Raw genomic sequence first — 13,747 nt, forward strand, 5'->3', positions numbered from 1 at the left:
CAGAAACTCCTAATTAGATGGTATTTATTACACCTACTAAATTCTGACTCAGTGGTGTCAGATTTGACCAGCTGCGGCCAATTTCACACCAATTACCAGGCCTCTCATAACGAGGCCATTAGTGGTGAGGGTGTGCTGTGAAAATGAAGCCTGGGGTGATGGGGAGAAGGCAACAAGTTCTAGAGGAGAAACATAAATTGTAGTAAGGTGGCAGTATTATGTGGCGTGACTGGGTGTTCCTACCATGTAATACCACCATAATACCCAAAAAATGGACCTCGGATTCACACCAGTAAACCTTAGCCTGTCCTGATAGAGTGGCAAAGAGCAGTCAGGCTGCTTACAGGAACATGTGTTAAGCATTTCACAACACCAACATGGATGATAAGGAATTGACACGATTCAAAAGAAATTCAACACCAACTTATAAAAATAAAGAAGATTTATATTAATTTAGGCACTAAAATGAAGTTAATGTTTTGAGTATAACCGGAGTTATCTATTTTAGAGAATTAAATAAATCAATACTTTGCAGAGCTGTCAAATTCTATTATTGCAGTCAATGTGAGACAACACAGTATGCAATCGGTCACTTGCAGGGTGAATTCCATGGACCCCACCTGGGTTTAAGGTCTTGCAGGCCCACAGACCAAGCAACAACAATCAGTACAATTTTGCCTGACTCAAGAGGCCGGGATGCAAAGTGGTGTCGGCTGTCCTTGGTGCTGAGCGAGACTCGCGGTCTTGAGTTAGGCACCTTACCAAAAGGTACCTTGCAGGTCGAGTTCAGCAAAGCCCTTTGCTTCTTAAGCTGGGAGGTGGCATCGGATCAGGAATCACCAAGCAGAGCAGCTCGATGACACTCTGGTGACTTGGGTGCAGAGGTGCTCCTGGCTGTCCGGAGTGCTGAACTGAATCTGCGGGTGCTGGCTTGTTCCTTGTGCCTGGAGCGTCGTGTAAAGCACATAGTAGTCAGGCTGACCACCAACAAGCCTTAGTGCCGGCAAGCACAGGGGTTTGAGAAATCTTCTGCCAGAGGACTAGGGGAGCACTGCAGAAAGCTGAGCCTCACTGAGGGTCTGGTCTGCAGTTCTCTGAATTCATCTGGCCAGGTACTTTCGGGCAGCCATGCTTCTGGGTCCGGTGGACAATTCTTCAGTGGTCGTAGAAGTGCGGTCTTGTCCTGTCCTTGTCGGGGGACTAGTCCTACTAGTCCTATGGAAACCTGGTAAAGGAGTTCAGTTGCAGAGGTGTTCACCTTCCTTTTGGTACCGGTCTTTGGTCCAGGGCATGTCAAAGTCCAGCGGTGTGCAGAGTAGTTACCAGAGATGCAGATAATGCACCTCTTCTTGTTTCACAGCAGATCTGGGATTCTTATGCCTTTCAAATTCTAGATTTAGGAGTGTTAAAATGGTGTGGGAACGAGTGGCCAATGGGCATCTAGTCCTGTAGCTAATCTGCCCCTGAGGTGACCACATTTGGTGGGAGTGCGTCAATAAATTTCCCAGAACCCACTATTTCTAAGTGTTTTCAAGATGGCATGAGCCATCTGCCACAGTAAACTCGAACTGGCCCACCATAGAGGTTTGGTCAGCCTTAGGGGAGTGCTCGCCTCCTGACTAGCTAATTTTCCAGCATGCCTGAGAAGGTGCCTGGGGCAGGGGGACGCTTTGTCCTCTAGTGGGGGACGAATTCCTTTGTCCACCAGCGGTGATGCTGCCTTTGAAGCTCATCACCGTGATGGGTCTAATCACTAGCCATCCTGGCAGGGCGGTGGTGCGACCTCCATCCTGCACAGGCTTTTGTTCTGACCTCTGGAAGTGCCATATACCCCCCAGAATGTGGTCTGAACTCTGTATTGGCGGTAAACACTTGTGGAAGCCTGGCAAGGCAGAGAAAATGGGTAACTCGGTTGGCTTGATCTGAGGACGTCACATGGGTACATGTTAGGTAAATCTGGGCACGAGAATAATGTCCAGGGCTAAAAAACACAGTGTTTGACACCAAACTCGAGGGAATTTGGTCGACCATCATGGAGCTGGACATAAGGGGTTTGCCTGGATGCCAGCCCATGTTATCCTATGGACCGCCAGCCATAGCCATAGTATTAAGTTTTAAATGCTAACACAGGGCCATATATGCTTGCACATATACATGCTGTCCTCAGCAGGAGAACAATGGGGGACAATTAGTAGGGTATTAATTGGAGTAGCCTCATTTCTGATTTTATTGTATGGTATTGTCCATCATTAGACTCCCTATTAGACTTTTATGACTCGCTAATCATATATATATATATATATATATATATATATATATATATATATATATATATATATATATATATATGCACTTTATGTGGTTATGTCACCAGTTGAGCTGAGAGATTTACTGTGGCATGGTTCTGATAATTGTTAAATTCAAAACAGACGCCAAAATAAGAACAATAAATGTCCAAGCACTTTAGAGTGATGTTTATATTTTATGTAGTACGCCTGCAATTTTTTGACTTGAATGTATTTTATTGATATAGTGTTTAATGAGTGTTGTATATATAGAGATTTAACCGGATGACCCTAATAGAGATTTAGGTATTAGAAATATATTTTAAGTATTGGTTAGGTCATGCTGGTTGAGGCCTGCTGATTAAATTACAAAATTGTAATTCTGTATGATTTTAACTGTGGTTTTTTGATAACTGAATAAAGTTATTCTGACTGACTGGCTTGCACATATATGTCCACATTCATAACACAATGCATCCTGCCCCCTGGGGTGTAGGAGGCCTACCTTAGGGGTGACTGACGTATGTTATGGGCAGTGAGGTGGCTCTGTCTGCGCCTCTTGTAGGCAACAATGTTAACTTCTAGCAAATGATTTGTTGTTTAAGACCAGCCTGGTTAAAAAAAAAAGTTGAAGTGCCCTGGGCAGGATCACAGTATGTTGAAATAGGGAAGCCAGGACAACAACCCAGGTTTTCATCCCATCCTTGTTGAAAACATTTGTAAAAATCTAGATACATCGTAAGTAATATAATTATTCATGACAGCCAAGCTGCCTTCTTCCTCCGTCCTCGTTCACCCCCAGGTCCATAATCAAGTTCCAAACTCAAGCATTCTGCAGTTTAACTAACTGGAATTTACAGAATCAACATTCCAGATGAACGAGAAAGGGTTCTAGGTTTAATCAGCACCACAAACAAAACCAATGCACCACACTCCTATCTATTTCATGCACACTGCCGTGCTTTGATTTTAATTTTATGAAGCGTGCAAATCCTCTGACGTTTCCTGGCACTGAGACTGCAAGGCAGAGGGCAAATGCTAGTGCTGAAAGAGGTGAGTTCTCAAAAGCTTTCAGAATCTGGTGTGGTTAGATTAAAAATGAATAGCAAACAGGCTCGAGCAGTAATAATAGAAAAGGGGCGACCTCCCTGGTGCAATTCTGCAGCACCTCGGAATAATGGCAAATTAAGAGGAAGAGGGACCGGTGTGTTCGGAGAGGAGACTAACTACACAACTGTACGTGTTATGAAAGGTAGCACCGAGGGCCCTGTGGCAGAGGCAGAGAACCTTGAAAACACACCTGGAAGCCAAAGTAGACTCCTGATATGTGCAGAGATCCTAGAAGATTTAGAAAGACCCAAGACGAGCCTGGCCACAGCTAATCCGTGGAAGAAGAAAGAGCAAAACCTACAAATAAAGCACTGAAGTAGCCCATTCTGCTTGGAATCAGGGACTGGACCAGCATTTGCCTGGAAGACCTCGGGAAAAGTGTCAGGATTTTCCTCAAAACCTTCATCATAAAGAAGCATGAATACATGAGTTTATTAGTGTGTGGGTCAAAGGAAAGTTTGAAATCAAAGATTACTCCCAGGAGTATGGGCATGGGGAATAGGAGAGGCTCAGGTACCTAGAGACTCAAGCCACTAGATTGGAGATCAAGCTAATCAGCCACCAAAACCAAGGACTGACTTTAAAATAATTAAAGGTCTGATTTAGATATTGACGGACATGTTAGTCCGTCACAACTGTGACGTATATAACATCCGCCAAAATCTAAATCCCATTATATCCTATGGGATTTAGATTTTGGCTGACAAGATATCCATCACCTTTGTGACAAAGTAACGCGCCCGTAAAAATCAGGCCATAAGTCTCAAGGAATTAGCACTCTTCAAACATGCCACAGATACAAGGAGTTCTTTCAAATGGTTCTAGAGGGATATCTGCCCACCCTCCAAGCACAAGATGGTTTGAGTATCATCTGCATAGGAATAAAAGTGAAAACCATATGTGGCAATTAAGTCCACCAAAGGCTCCACATAAAGATTGAAGAGCATGGGGCTCAGGCAAGAACCCAGGGGAACCCCACAACTCATCTATTTTTAGGTGGACAAGCATAGTGCTAGGTGAACAGGCTGAGTATGTGAACTGAAGAAAGATTTAAACCAACCCAGGACATTGACTTGAAGGGCAGCAGTACTGAGGCCCTCATTGTGACTTTGGCGATCTTTCTGCAAGACCGCCGAAGCTGCTGCCAGTGTTGGTGGCCCAAAGATATTTGGAGTTGGTCTGGCCAACGGAGTAAGAGAGGTGGTTCCACCACCAGCACTGCCACACCAACAGGGTTCTGCCTGTCATATTACGATGCATAATACCATGTGGCAGTGTCCTGTATGGCAGTGCGGGCGGTGCCAGATACCAGGACCCATCCCCTCTCAGACGACCACCTTGCCGAAACAGGTAAGTGGACCGTCTGAAAGGGGGGAGGGAGGTTGGGAGCATGTATGTGGTATCTGCGTGTATGTGTAGCGGAATAGGTGTGCGTGAGTGCATGTATGTATGTGTTCATGGAGGGTGGAGGGTGTGTTTCCCTGCATGTATGCGGAGGGGAGAGGAGGTGTCGGGGTGTGAGTGAGTACGTGTGTGTATTGGGATGCATGCGTGTGGGGGTGCATGTGTGCAAGTCTGCAAGTGATTGGGGTGTCTGTGTATGCATGCGGTCGGGTGGGCGTGTTAGTATGGATGTGTGTGGTGTCTGCATTTGTGTAAGAATGCGGGGGGGGTCTGTGTGTGCACTTGTGACTGCGTGTATGCCGATGGGGGTGTTTTGTGTGTGTGTGTGTGTTTGTGTGTGTGAGTGCGTGTATGTTTGAGGGAATGCAGAGGGGAAACGGGTTTCTGTGTGTGTGTTTGCATGTGCAAGGAATGTGTGTATCTGAGTGTTTGGGTGTGAGTGTTTGGGGGTGTATTTAAGCGAATGCGTGGGTGAGTGGGAGTGCGTGAATGTAGGTGTGTGGTCCTGTGGTGGGGTGTTTGCCGGCGACAGGAATGGAGATTCCTGTTGCCGGGTGCATGACTGCCAGCAGTTTTGTGGCGGTGCGACTGCCACAAAATTGCTGGCGATCTGCAAGTCGGAATACCGATGGTGGTGTTATGGCTACCGCCGAGCTGAAGGTGCTCACCTCCAGCCTGGCGGTCTGACCGCCCTGGAGGTATGGGTGCCGTTTCACCGGTTTGGCTCCAGCCAAACCACCAAAGCCGTAATATGGCAGTCTTTACCGCCAGCCTGGTGACGTTAAAACCGCTACCCTGTGAGGGCCAGAGTCTGTCCAGAAGAATGTCTATTCCATGTCAAAAGCTACTAACAGATCAAGAAGAATGAGAGCAGTGGAGCCCCCAGAGTTCCAGATCATTCGGCGGCTGTTAACATGGTTTCAATAGTGAAGGTACAGGAAAAACCTGATTGATAGGTGTTGTGCAGGGCATTTTCCTCAATGTAGCAAGAGAGCTGGGAGTTGACACAGGCCTTCTTAATTTTAACTGTCAGGGGAAGAAGAGATATTGGGTGATAATTCTAGCGGCTCAGAAGATCCTGAGAGGGTTTCTTCAAATAAGGGATTACCAAAGCAGTTTTCCAAAAGACAGGGCCTGACCCATAGACAGAGGCTTATTACAGATAGACATTTACTACTGGGGCCATTAAAGGAGCAATGGTCTCAAAAATCATGGGAGGAGAAGGATCTAGTTGAAAGCCAGACCTGTCCAAATTCAGCATAGACAACATGGAATCATACAGCACAAGACTGAAGTCAGATCCGAATGACCTGTGGCATCTTAGCTCTCCCACTGGAAGAAGACAGGCCTGGGGTATCAGATATTAAAGAGATCAAAAGTCAGGCAATTTTGTTGTGAACAAACTGCAAGATTGGAGGATAGTTTTTGCGAGGGAGTAATCGGAGAAGTGTTGGCCTCACATTTGGCTGAAGAAGTATACATGGCAAACATTTCTTTGGTGGGTTTTTTTTCAGACAGAATCTGATCCAGATAGTATTTAATATGAACTATCCGCACAAGGTTGTTGAAAATCATAGGCTCAGACTTGTAATTTATCTTATTGGAACAGTCATATGTACGTCTCCAGGATTTTTTAGCTTTTTACATTTCTCTTTGACCATGATGAGGTCAGTGGGAGAGAGTACTCTTTAAAGGAAGAGTGGCATATAGTGTGTCAGTTATCCAGTTGCTGAATTGATCAACATGAATGTTAGTATCTTCAGGTGTACTACGTTGTTTGGAATCTAATCAATTAGTGAGTTTGAAAAAGTCCACTTTGTACTGTGGACGAACTTTGGAAGGTTAATAGACTGGTCGCCTTTCGAGTATAGAGAGAAAAATATTGTTTTGTGATCTGCCTATGTTCAATCAAGTAACGTACGAAGGTCAACAAGATCATGACGGGAGTAGATGTGATTATGAGTACATCCTGCTGAGCGAGAGAGCCCATGACCTAATTGGGCTAGGTCGAAGTCAGAGCAGATATTTAGCAGTTCAGTGGTAGCTAGGTTATGCCCTGTAAGTAGAAGGTGACATTTTTCACTGAACCCCAGAAGTTTATAAACTAAAAGTAATCTGACTGAGAACATAGAATTAGGTGAGACAGTAACTACCAGAAATTCAGCGTCAGAGAATGTGTTGATCTGCCAAAAAAGCTATTGAGCATTCTTATTTAAAAGTGAATGCAACTACCCCTCCAGAGCAAGTGGGACGATTGGCGTGTTTTATGGCATGTCCAAGAGAGATTGCCATGGGGAGGCCAATGGATGAGTTGTCTATGAGCTATGTCTTGGTAATAAGTGCAAGATCCAAGTTATAAACTTCGGGGAGACAATTTACTTCTAGGGCATGTTTGAGCGTGGATCGAGCGTTCAATAATACACCGGAACGTTCTACTTACTAATTAGCAAAACGTACCTCAGTGTTTAGTTATGTATCGTTAATTGATCTAATGACAGAGCTAGGGTTGTAACTGATCTTGTAATGAGGCTGAGGATTGAAGAGTGCAACATTGTGGGCCTGGCCTGGGCACACATGTGCGTGGTTTGGCTTGCCTTTGGAGTGCCAGTGATGCACCCTCTGCTCACTTCCCCTGCCGACGCACTGCAGCCATCCCTAAATAGAACATGTGCAGCCTGCATATACCCCCTGGGAAACACTAGAGTGCACACTAAGCAAATATGTGTATCTAGTGTGGAATAAAGGAGAAAATTGGCTGGTAAGTCAAACTCCCTCTGCTAAGACGGATCAGAGAGCAATATAAAATAAGTCTAGTGGGTCCTCTGGGTCAAGCAACCTGAAATGATGTTCTTTTCTTGAACCCATAGTTGTAAATGGCTCTGTAAACTCCTACCAAAATGTTTGCCTGTTGCCTCCAACAGTGCTGTCTAAGACTAGCTGGGGAAGAACTGGGGACCTTTTTTTACAAAGTGGTATGGTGACACTACTCCTGCAAGATGTAAGAATTATTACCATTCAATAGAAATATAACCCACCCAAACATTTTTAGGGATTGGAATTCCATGCACTGTCACCCTAGAATCACAATATTCTGCCACCAAATGCTGATATTTCTTTGCCTCGCAGAGTTCATGGCCTCCCTTAAATTAACCCACTTAGCATCACTTTCACTCCTACGTTCTTGCACTTTTAACCTTACTCTGCTGCATTTAAGATGGCTGCGTTCATGCTGTATTAGTGAGGAAAACAGCGAATGCTGTCTACTTATCAGGAAATATATTTCCTGGTTCAACACCTTCAGTTTCTGATTGCACTTTTTCACCTGTCTAGGGCCTTCACCCTCTTAGTACCTAAATTATGAAAACTAACCATGTGAGATTCAAAGAAGGATATGGCATTGCCTCATGAGGGCTCATTAGATCTAGCGCATACACTTTTATTTTAGAGTTTAAGTACTCAATATTCCTAGCTGCCCAAAAGGTACGCCCATTTGACCTATTGAAGCCAACTTCGCCATTTATTAGTTCACTGGTGCTAATTCCTGAAGGTTAAATAGTCGAGTAAACTTTGTCTGGAGGTAGAATGGAAAGCAAAGGGGGCGGACTTGCCAGCTGGAGACCGTCCATCCAGGAGGACCAAATTGTACTTCCAATAATAGAAAGTCGCTGAAACCTCTGTTTCGGCTGGCAGATCTTCTTGTTTTTTTAAAATTTAAATCAGAACAAATTACATGCCCAAAGCATAATTTCTTCAGTGCCATCGCCACAGGACGATGGCGAGAGCCTCGCCCGCGACTGTCAAGTACAAAGCACAGATGCAGACAGCTCTCAACAAATGACACTCAATACAGAGACTCTAACGCACTAAGATGCAAGGATGGCTAGATTGAACCTGTGGAAGAAATCCAGCCAAATCAAAACAAACGACCAGTGCCAAATGATTGCTAAAAACTACTGTCCTCACTGCAAGACCTCCACCGGATTGAGTGCCCGAGTAGACTGAGAGTAAACTGAGAGCACACTGGCATGCCAGCACCACAAGCCAAACCCAGTCCTAGCTGAGACACTTCAGATGCTAGGTTGCGCTTTGCCCTGTGTAGGAGGCTGGCCTGGTTTGTAGTGGGTACCTTGGGACCTTATACCAGGTCCAGTTATCAATTATTAGTGAAATGTAGTAGTGTTCTAGCAGCTCAGGTTGATAGAGGTAGTGTAAGGAAATGCCTCCTTGGCATGGTTACCCCCTGACTTTTTGCCTTTTGTTGATGCCAGTTATGATTGAAAATGTGCTGGGACCCTGCTAACCAGGCCCCAGCACCAGTGTTCTTTCCATAAATTGTACCTTTGTTCCCACAGTTGGCACAGCCCTGGCACACAGAAGTCCCAAGGGCCCTGATGCCAGGGAAGGTCTCTAAGGGCTGCAGCATGTCTTATGCCACCCTGGGGACCCCTCACTCAGCACATGCACATTGCCTCACAGCTTGTGTGTGCTGGTGGGGAGAAAATGACTAAGTCAACATGGCACTCCCCTCAGAGTGCCATGCCCACCCTACACTCCCTGTGGCATAGGTAAGTCACCCCTCTAGCAGGCCTTACAGCCCTAAGGCAGGGTGCACTATACCACAGGTGAGGGCATATGTGCATGGGCACTATGCCCCCTATAGTGTCTAAGCAAAACCTTATACATTGTAAGTGCAGGGTAGTCATAAAGAGTATATGGTCAGGGAGTTTGTCAAACACGAACTCCAGAGTTCCATAATGGCTAAACTGAAATCTGGGAAGTTTGGTATCAAACTTCTCAGCACAATAAATGCACACTGATGCCAGTGTGGGATTTATTGTAAAATGCACCCAGAGGGCATCTTAAAGATGCTGCCTGAATACCAGTCCGACTCCTAGTGCTAGGCTGACCAGTTTCTGCCAGCCTGCCACAACCAGAGGAGTTTCTGGCCACATGGGGAGAGTGCCTTTGTCACTCTGTGGCCAGGAACAAAGTCTGTACTGGGTGGAGGTGCTTCTCACCTCCCCCTGCAGGAACTGTAACACCTTGCGGTGAGCCTCAAAGGCTCATGCCTTTTGTTACAGCACCCCAAGGCATCCCAGCTAGTGGAGATGCCCGCCCCTCTGGCCAAGGTCCCCACTTTTGGCGGCAAGGCAGGAGAGGATTATGAGAAGAACAAGGAGGAGTCACCCACCAGTCAGGACAGCCCCTAAGGTGTCCTGAGCTGAGGTGACCCCTGCCTTTAGAAATCCTCCATCTTGAGTTTGGAGGTTTCCCCCAATAGGATTAGGGATGTGCCCCTCTCCCCTCAGGGAGGGGGCACAAATAGGGTGTAGCCACCCTCCAGGACAGTAGCTATTGGCTACTGCCCTCCTGACCTAAACACCCCACTAAATTTGGTATTTTGGGGTGACCCAGAACCCAGGAAATCAGATTCCTGCAACCTACACAAAAAGAAGGACTGCTGACCTGAAAGCCCTGCAGAGACGATAGAGACGACAACTGTCTTTGCTCCAGCCCTACCAGCCTGTCTCCAGACTCAAAGAACCTGCACAGCGATGCATCTGACAGGGACCAGCGATCTCTGAAGACCTAGAGGACTGCCCTGAACCGAAAGACCAAGAAACTCCAGAGAACAGCGGCATTGTTCACCAACAGCAACATTTTTGCAACTTTGAAGCAACTTTAAAAGAACTCACTCTTCCCGCCGGAAGCGTGAGCCTTCACACTCTGCACCCGACGCCCCTGGCTCGAGCTCCAGAGAACCAACCCTGCAGAGAGGACTCCCAGGTGACTGCGACCTCGTGAGTAACCTGAGCCGACCCCCCCGCACCCCGACAGCGACGCCTGCAGAGAGGATCCAGAGGCTCCCCCTGACCACGACTACCTGGAAATATAATCCGACGCCTAGTCGAAGCACTGCACCCACAGCCCCCAGGACCGAGAGGAAACAAACTCCAGTGCAGGAGTGACCATCAGGCGGCCCTCTGCCGAGCCCAGTCGGTGGCTGGCCCGAGAAGCCCCCCTTTGCCATGCCTGCATCGCCTAAGTGACCCCAGGGTCCCTCCATTGCTTTCAATAGCAAACCCGACGCCAACTTTGCACACTGCACCCGGCCGCCCCTGTGCCGCTGATAGTGTGTTTTGTGTGCCTGTTTGTGTCCCCCCCAGTGCTCTACAAAACCCCCCTGACCTGCCTCCTGAGGACGGGGGTACTTACCTGCCAGCAGACTGGAACCGGAGCATCCCTGTTCTCCATAGGCGCCTATGTGTTTTGGGCCCTCCTTTGACCTCTGCACCTGACCGGCCCTGTGTTGCTGGTGCGGTGACTTTGGGGTTGCCCTGAACCCAGGAGACTGAACTTGTAAGTGCTTTACTTACCTCAGAAACTTAACCATACTTACCTCCCCAGGAACTGTTAATTTTTGCAGTGTCTACTTTTAAAATAGCTTATTGCCATTTTAACGTATACTGTGTGTACTACTGCTCTAATTCAAAGTTCCTTACGTACCTGTGTGGAGTACCTTGCATTTTATACATTTACTTCAAATCTTGAATCTTGTGGTTCTAAAATAAATTAAGAAAATATATTTTTCTATATAAAAATTATTGGCCTGGAGTTAAGTCTTTGAGTGTGTGTTCCTCATTTATTGCCTGTGTGTGTACAACAAATGCTTAACACTACCCTCTGATAAGCCTACTGCTCGACCACACTACCACAAAATAGAGCATTGGAATTATCTAATTTTGCCACTATCAACCTCTAAGGGGAACCCTTGGACTCTGTGCACACTATCTCTCACTTTGAGATAGTATATACAGAGCCAACTTCCTACAGGTAGCTATAGCAAAGCAGCTTAGGCTGAACTAGGAGACATGCAAAGCTCCTGCAATACCACTTATAGTTACATAGTACTTATACACAAGTAAAGACAATACTCAGTGTTACCAAAAATAAAGGTATTTATTTGGGTGACACAGTACCAAAAATATCTTAGAGGCAATACTCCTTCTGGAGGTAAGTATTATACACAATATATACACTAGACACCAAAATTAGACAAGTAAATAGTCAAAACAATGCAAACAGTAGGAAATCATATAGAATGCAATGGGAGAAAATAGGTCTAGGGGCAACAGAAACTATATACTAAAAAAGTGGAATGTGAATCACAAATTTTCCCGTAGACAAGAGTAGTGTGTGCAGAATCGCTGGGAGAGTAAGAATACAGTAAAGGTAAGTAAATTACCCCACCCCCCAGATCCCAGAAAAGCAGGAGTAAAGTACTGCAAGTTTCCGTAGGACACAGTACACCTCGTTTTGGGGATTTTGCAGCAGCCAACCAAGTCTGCAAAGAACAATTGCTGGATTATTGGACCTGAAGACCTGCAAAGGAAGGGGACCAAGTCCAGAAGTCAAAAGAAGTTCCAGGAAGGACAGGAGCCCCTGCCAACCCAGAGGAGCGTGCAAAAGAAGAGTCCCCGGTTAGTCAAAGACTGCAGAAATGCACCCTAGGAAGATGCCAGCAGGTTCCTGCATGATGGAAAATATGTCCCACGGCGTGAAGATCGTTACAGATGAGATTCTGTCGGAAGTCGCCAACAAGCCTTAGCTACGACAAAAGTGCATTTTTCATCAAAATGGCGCTGGATGGACCCAGGAGGGACCTGGGGGCCTCACCTCTGTGTGAGGAGGAAGAGCGGCCTCTAAGCACTTTAGAGAGGCGGCAGGATGCCAGCCAGCACCCCCAGGAGTCACAGGATCCGGGTTCAAAGGAGGTGCAAAACACGGGTGATGCAGCACAACAAAAGAATGTCCCACGCCACCGGAGAACAACTCAGCGAGTTGAGTGTCGCAGGATGGAGTGCTGGAGACCTGGGCCAGGCTGTGCACAAAGGAATTTTGCAAAGAGTGCACAGAGGCCTCAGGAGGCGAAGAAGACACAGTACACAGAGGTACCGTCGTTCTCAGGGATGGCAAGGTCTTACCTCCTCCAAATTGCATCAGCAGGACCTCAGGACAGTATATGTCGATGATGTGCACCCTCTGTCCTTAGGAGCACGCTCGTTGCCGTGAGAGGAGTCCCAGGGTACCGGTCGTCGCCTTGGAAGTTGCATGCTTGGAGCAGACGTGTGACTCCGTCACTCCATGGGAGATTTCTTAGGTCCTTCTGGTGCAGAATGAAGACAGGAAGTCCCTAGAGCATGCACACCGTGGAAACTGTTGCAGTTGCTGACTTGGAGCTGAGGTTGCTGAAGAAAAGTGTCTCTTGTAGACACTTTGTTGCAGTTACAGCATTTCCTGGAGCAGGCTGCGGTTGATCCGAGGTCTGAAGAGTCTGAAGTTGTTGCAGAGGATTCCTGAAGGAAACTTGCAAGCAGAATCTGAAGAGAACCCACAGGAGAGACCCTAAATAGCCCTGAGAGGGGGATTGGCTACCTTATCAGGTATGGAACTATCAGGAGGGGTCTCTGACTTCACCTGCTGGCCTTGGCCACTCAAAGCCCTCCAGAGTGCCCACACACCATGCAAAGCAAGATGGCGGAAGTCTGGGACACACTGGAGGAGCTCTGGGCACCACCCCTGGGGTGGTGATGGACAGGGGAGTGGTTACTCCCCTTTCCTTTGTCCAGTTTCCCGCCAGAGCATGGGAGAAGGGGGTCCCTAAACCGGTGTAGACTGGTTTATGCAAGGAGGGCATAATCTGTGTCCTTCAAAGCATTTCCAGAGGCTGGGGAAGACTACCCCTCCCCAGCCTGTAACACCTATTTCCAAAGGGGGAGGGTATAACACCCTGCTCTCAGAGGAAATGCTTTGTTCTGCCTTCCTAGGACTGGGCTGCCCAGACGCCAGGAAGGCAGAACCCTGTCTCTGAGGTGGCAGCAGCTGTAGCTGCAGTGCAAGCCTCAGAGAGATGGTTTGGCAGTACTGGGCGTCCATGGTGGAGCCCC

The sequence above is a fragment of the Pleurodeles waltl genome, chromosome 4_1 (genome assembly GCF_031143425.1).
Source record: "Pleurodeles waltl isolate 20211129_DDA chromosome 4_1, aPleWal1.hap1.20221129, whole genome shotgun sequence".
In the NCBI taxonomy this organism is placed as follows: domain Eukaryota; kingdom Metazoa; phylum Chordata; class Amphibia; order Caudata; family Salamandridae; genus Pleurodeles; species Pleurodeles waltl.